This window comes from Notothenia coriiceps, unplaced genomic scaffold (assembly GCF_000735185.1).
Source record: "Notothenia coriiceps isolate Sejong01 unplaced genomic scaffold, NC01 NC01_scaffold00011227, whole genome shotgun sequence".
Lineage (NCBI taxonomy): Eukaryota > Metazoa > Chordata > Actinopteri > Perciformes > Nototheniidae > Notothenia > Notothenia coriiceps.
In genome coordinates, this window is record NW_011343928.1 from 1 (window position 1) to 6,859 (window position 6,859).

Genomic DNA, 6,859 nt, shown 5'->3' on the forward strand with positions numbered 1-6,859 from the left:
AAATGTATTTATTATAAACGTTAGTCCTTAACATCTATCACTGTGTATATCACCATTCAAACACCTTTTAAAAGTTGAACAAACACACAGCTCATTAAAGACTGTGAAATGTTGACTTTGTTTGATCATTTCAGTAAAAACTAACGTTCATATTTGTCTTTTTGATTATAATACTGATGAACGTTCAAAACAAAGCACTTTGGCAACTTACCACATACGTTTTAAAAAGCTTAATAAGCACCGTAACTTTCATGATGTCATTTCTCGGTCATAATCGGTTGTTTCCGTGAACGGCCGACTGTTGTGTGACGGCAAATGCTGCGGCTGCAAGGCATTGTGGGGCAGTATTTTCTCCTTTCGGTGAGGGAGGTCCAGTGGTTCCTAAACTAAGCTAATCGTGGCTACCACTGAGGGACTACTGGGTCATTTCACTCCGTTAGGAAGATTCCTAAGCTAAATGGACTATTCGACTTCAGCCCTGGTTTCTCCAAAATTACCTACCCCACCTTTAACATAGAGATGTCTGCCTTCGCTCCAATATAATGGAACCAGATGGCTCACTGCTTGTAGTGCCCAATGCCTCAAAAATATACATTTGAAACACTCAACAACAATGTCTCTTTCAAGGATTCTGAATCTGGTTCGAAAAGATAATCCACACAACTTGAAGTGAGCAGTTTCATGTAGGAACTATTTTTCTTTCTACCGAACCACACCCACAGATTGTATCACATGCGTAGAAGGAAAATATTTGTATTTTTTATTTCGAGGTGAACTGTCCCTTTAAGGAGGTAGAATATTTATATAAGAATCGACATAGGACAAACATTTTTAAATGTAACTTAGCTGTAAAGAAACCCAGAAACAGACACAATGTAGTAAAGCATGACTCATGGTTTTAAACATCTGTGCATCACCAGATGATGAAGGGGACAGGAAGTGCTTTTCATTTGCCTTTCAATATGTTGACCTTTACTTCGAAACATCTGTAAAGGTATCCAGGTTTTGTAAAGAATGAAACCAGCTTAAAAGGAAGATCAATCCTTAGTGGTTGATTAATGTCTGTCTGGCCGTGAACCTTCATCAGGTAGTGATCCAGCGGTAGAGAGCCACTGACCAGGAGCCTGACTCTCATGAAACAGAGCCAGAGCTGCAGCATCCATCACTGGTGTGGAGGGGACCGTCCCGCCTGCAGGACCACCTTCAGAAGTAGGTCATGCTCAGGCTGTCGGCCTCCATTAGCGTCAGCGGCCGAGCAGCATATAGGCCGCAGCTCCATTTGATGATGTCATGTGATGCTGTATAGTGAAGCTCCACCATTCACAGCTCTGTGATTGGTCGGCATGAGTCTGGGCTCATTAAAGAGGGAAAACTTATGAATGGACTGTTTATTTTTCTTTCTAAAGAGGGGCTGAACAAAGAGAAGTCCCAAATATAGATGTTTACTCAGGAGTCACAGAGACCCTATCACTGCTATGTTTGTGTGTGTACATTCTCACAGTCATTAGTTCCAGTTTGCATAACTTTTTATGTAGTCTTACGAAAAAGAGACAACAATATATCCCATTAAAATACTACAAATGTTTGTTTTTGTAGAAGAACCAAACAAAACAAAAGCGTCTGTTAAAGAGTTGGTTTTTCCCAAAGTAAGAAATATCATAATATCATGATGTTTTGCATGGCAATATTGTATTGATGCAAAGAGGTCAAGTATCAATCTTTTATTGTATTCATTATTAATAATTGCAAATACAATTTCATTTTTATGGTAACAATCGTTTTGTGCAGTTTTTACCTGATGAGGTCAGGGGGATTGGCAGGAAGTTAGTCAAAAAATAGATGGAGACGTGGGGAAAGAAATCAGAGAGCTGCCAAAACGTTATCTTATTAGATAAAAACAGAAGTTAGCAAACTACATGATTTGCAGTTGAACAGAAGGTAAAATATTGGAATATACGGAAATGTATTATATCGCAATCATTTGTGACTTTAGTGCCCTGATCAAATCGGATCTTGAGCCTCTGCTAGTCAAACCCACAGCTTCTGTATGATGAAAAAAGTATGGGTTTTATTTGGAATCTGTTTCGGTTTTGTGGAGAGATGTTGCAGCTTCAAATATGGGAATGTCAGTTTCAGAGCTGTGAAATTAAATGAATTTGGCCCTTATAGATCTAATGTGGCAGCAGATATTTCAGAGACAGATATCTCAAACCAAAGCTGTCAGCAGGGACAGACACCATGGAGGAACGTGAGAAAATGTGTTGTACTTGCCTTCACCAAGAGTTTAGTAATCTCCCCCTCAATAAAGCTGGTGGCTGGTGTGTGACTGCCACATGCCACTCTTAAAGTCAGTTTGAAAAAACACACAGGATATTACACACACACACACACACACACACACACACACACACACACACACACACACACACACACACACACACACACCTGGTATTTGTAGCTCTGACTTAAAAGGCTGGTGCTGGAAGACGGATATTTACACATACCAGACATTCTTAAAATATCCCCTGTGTTTGTGTGGGGGGGGGGGTATCAGTATTCATTTAGAAACACGGCCGGAAACAAAGAGGAGAAACAAATACAAATACAAATAGAGCATAAACATTGAGAAGCATCAAAATGTGACTTTAATGAATTCACTGCCACCCTGGTCGTCTCACGCATCGACTACTACCTCTTCTCTTTGGTCTCCTTCTCAAGTCTGTCCACAAACTTCACCTGGTCCAGAACCGCCCACACCATCAGCGGCCCCCCTAGATACTGTATACAAGGCTCACTCCTCTGCACCTCTCCCACCTCGTGCATTTCAACAATGCAAAATATTGTAACCAAAAGTCTGAAAAGTAAAAGTCTTCATCGGGCAGTAAATGTCCCGTTAGTGTTTAACTTTTACATCTGGTGTTTCTGGATTCATGACTGCTGCATTCATGTATGTTTCATTTGACCTCTGTATTTGTTTAAGGTTGTGCTCATTGTAACTCCTTTATATGCTGTTGGGTAGTTTATTCATCACATTTGATTATATCCTAATGTTTGTGGCGTCACTGTCCGGTGAGAAAAACGTACCTTCAGCTTTGTGACGTCACTTATGTTTTCAGATGATCGGGTGTCTCATAACATAAAGGAACACTTCATCCTTCAGTTCATCAAAAACATTCAACACATCTTGAAATTCATCAAGTTCACTGGATAGGAAGGGAAAACAAGATCGTCATTTGTAAAGTAGCTAAGTATAAAGTACAATATTGACCACTGGGAGTAGAAAGGAAGCATAAAGTTACTTCACATGGAAACTCCAGCGAAGTACTTCAAGAACTGTCAGTATATATACATGTCGGGAACAAAGCCCAGACAAGTGGAACAGTATCATGTCCATGGCCTGAAGCAACTCTGATCAAAGGGTCACTTAGTGTTCATGTGTCATCATTAAAGATGGCAGTTTATTGTGTTTCAATTGATTTTCTCTTTTGAGACAATTTACATGTAAGCATTCAGAATCTTCCATACTAATAATGGGATGAATGATAGGAAAGAGTGGACCTTAGTGTTGGTCATTACTTTACACCGTGTCACCAGCACAGTGAATCACACACCTGCCCTCAGAGCAGCTCACCTGGATGTGTCCGGACTGGAGAGAGTTCTTAGAGATCCAACTAGTGTTGGACAATATGATGAGGGCATTGGAGGGGAAACATCAATGGCATACTATGGTTTAGTTTTTATACTTTTTTATTAACAATGTCATTATGTACTTTCAGTGTACAATTATCAGCATTGTTATGCAATATGCTGCGCAAAATATATTACAAACACAACTCCCCTATTCTTTATCAAACAAGGTGCAGCTGCTAAAACCTTAGCACTCCTGTTGCTTGCAACATGGCAAAATCAATCCATGTATATTCTTTGGTTGTCTGATATAGATCTGTTGGGTACAGGTGTCACAATATCATCTTGGAGAGTAGTTGAAAATTCACGGACACAATTATGAAGGCTTAGTTTGCTACATGTTTCTATCTCTGAACTAACCTGTACATTTAGAGTCTTCAAAGAGTTCCCACAGTAAGGCACTTTTTCAACCAGTCTAAAGCCAACTAAGGTATTTTATTCATGGGAATATTACTCAACTGACTGCAAAATAAAAACACTTTAATCTGACACCCACTTCTCATTGGGGGTCCTTTTCCCATGTGTCATTAATCCCATAATTACAGTAAATAAAAACCTCCATGCAGGAGCAGTGCGGAGGTGGGGTCATAAGCACACAGAAAACGTTCAACCTTCATTTTTAACCATAGCCCTTTTCTAAAGCATAATTGTACACAACTATATATAAATCATTTAACCTTTGCATACATTTAACAGACTTTCTCCCAAGTTTAAACTATACCCATAGCCCACAACATTTACTTTCATGCATGTGAACATTTTTTGTAAAAAAATAAAGAAATAGAGAAGGATATTTAACAAAGTGATCCCTGATGCTTGCGTCTGATTGGAGCAGCTCAGTTGTACATGGTCATGTGGAGCCACTGGAACCAATCAGAGAAGAGAAAACATTTAGTCCAACACATCTGCTTTAATGATGACACAATCTTTACAGTTGATGTGTCTCCTGCCTCAAAGCTCGACAGGGTTCAGTCACATATCGGAGAGGACTACTCTTTATACACTCTGTATTAGCTTGTAGAGAGTCCTCTTAACATAGACCTTATTTGTGTGGAGGTTTGACGGTACATTTCAAATGAAACTGACTGACAGTGCAAAGGACAAAAAGAGACAAACAGCAACATTTCAATAAGAATATAACAACCAGAAAAACACCCCATTTCTACAGATTTTTTAATTTTGTTCTTTATTTTTTTGTCTTTGCTTGTTTATCAACATCTTTATTGTACGATTGATTGCTATTTTTGAGTCAGTAAAAAAGATTGAACTGTTAACTGAGCAAAATGCAATATAAATACTGTGTGAACCCAAATAAAGCGTTTAACATTATAACACAGTTAGCTTAGCATCAACATGTGTGCAGATTCAAGAGGAACAGCTTCCTGTTTCACTCAAGTATAGAATAATGTCTCTAACAAGCTGGAAGAGGAACAGAAAGAGAATGTTAGTGGATGCACTGTGTGAATATCAGCTGGACATGTGACTGACAGATTACAGTTTAACACTCAGTCTAACACTGAGTGCAGATTCAGTTCAATATTCAGACTCATTTGCACATTGGTGGTTCAGTAATGATCGATGGTCACGTAGCTTCTTGGAACTAGAAAACAAGTCCAAATATTTGTCATCAGTATTCTTCCCTGTCGTACATTGTGGGGACATAAACTAAATGTACATTTGAATCTTTTAATTATTTTTCTATTTCAGATGTAAATAACGTATTTGTCTGAATTATCATTGGGTATTTGATTTACAATCACATTGTAGCTTATATCTATTGTGGGATTTTCCTTCACTATATGATTTGTTCCTGTTGCATATTAAGCCCTTTTTCTTGTTTGTTAAAGGTACAAAGTCAGAGCAGATGAAGGGGGAGGAGTGTGTTGTTCCTACCTGTCTGTAGCTGATGGATATGTTGCCTATCCCCACCATGTCGTACCCTTGGAATTTATCTGCAGAAGAGAAGAAATGTGAAGAAGTGAGAAACAGTTGAACTGCGCTTTCAATTCAATTAAATCTTTATTTCAGACTCAAGGTCCATATCACATACAAAATGAAAAGATAAACATCAATAAATAAGATTAAAAAAATAAACACAAAACAAATAAAAACAAACAGATAAAAAACATAAAATCAGTCCAATCACAGCTAGCCACACATGCTCACTGTCTGTATAGGCTATTGCGCCAATGTCTCCAAATCATGGAAGAGAACCGAGTAGAACTCTTCACAGGGTTAATTAAAATCGAGATAACATGATTGTCTGAGTCTTCTAGGTGACACATGAATTTGTACATTAACTTTCTTAAAAGGGCTTGACAAGTAGGTACCCCCAAGTTAACAAACAGCTGGCTGGCACTGTGCCATCTTGGTACCCTCAGCAGCAACCGTAAAGCATCATTGTATGCAACTTTTAGTTTTTGTATGCTTCTAGCCTTGTAGTTACTCCACAGGTGAGCCGTGTACAATGGTGTACAGATTAAAGCTTTCAAAAGTGATACCTTGACATCTACAGAGCACTTGTGAAATGTCCGCATGAATATGTTTGCCTGGGCATACAGTTTGCATCGTTGTCTATGGATGTCTTTTTCATCTGTGAGATCAACAGAAATATAATGACCAAGGTACTTCATCTCACTGCACACAAGTAGAATGTTGCTACTGAGAATACAATTAGGAAATACAGCCTTTTTATCCTCTTTATTTCGCACAATCATGATGCTACTCTTGTTGGCGTTATACTTAATATTAAAGTCAATGCCATACTGGGAACAAGTCCTCAGAAGCTGTTGAAAAGATGATTAAATCATCAGCATACATAAGGTGGTTGACAACAGTAGCACCGATGACACAGCCAGTTTTACAAAAGTTTCAGTTTCCTAGACAGATCATCCATGTACAGATTAAACAACAAAGGAGATCAAATCCCACCTTGCTTGACCCCATTACCAACATCAAAATGTTCGGACACAGTATTGCCCCACTTCACCTGCATAGTCTGATGTGCATACCAGAAGGCTAAGATCCTTATTATTACTTGGGTACCCTTCTCAAATGCCCTGAAACATCAATAAAACACAGAAACATGGTGGAATTATGGCTTCTATATTTTGCTATAATGTCTTTTAAAGCAAAAATACACATATCTGCGCCATGTTTTCTTTAAAACCAA

At 38.5% G+C, this 6,859-nt stretch overlaps 1 long non-coding RNA gene across 1 annotated transcript; it reads right to left on the reverse strand.

Annotated features, from left to right (window-relative positions):
- Nucleotides 1–3,729: 3,729 nt before the first annotated feature.
- On the reverse strand, nt 3,730–5,653 carry LOC104946630 (uncharacterized). The gene is made up of 2 exons (XR_798475.1): nt 5,581–5,653; nt 3,730–4,550 (listed from the first exon to the last, which is right to left on the reverse strand). It is a non-coding gene; the product is annotated as an uncharacterized lncRNA (long non-coding RNA).
- Nucleotides 5,654–6,859: the final 1,206 nt, after the last annotated feature.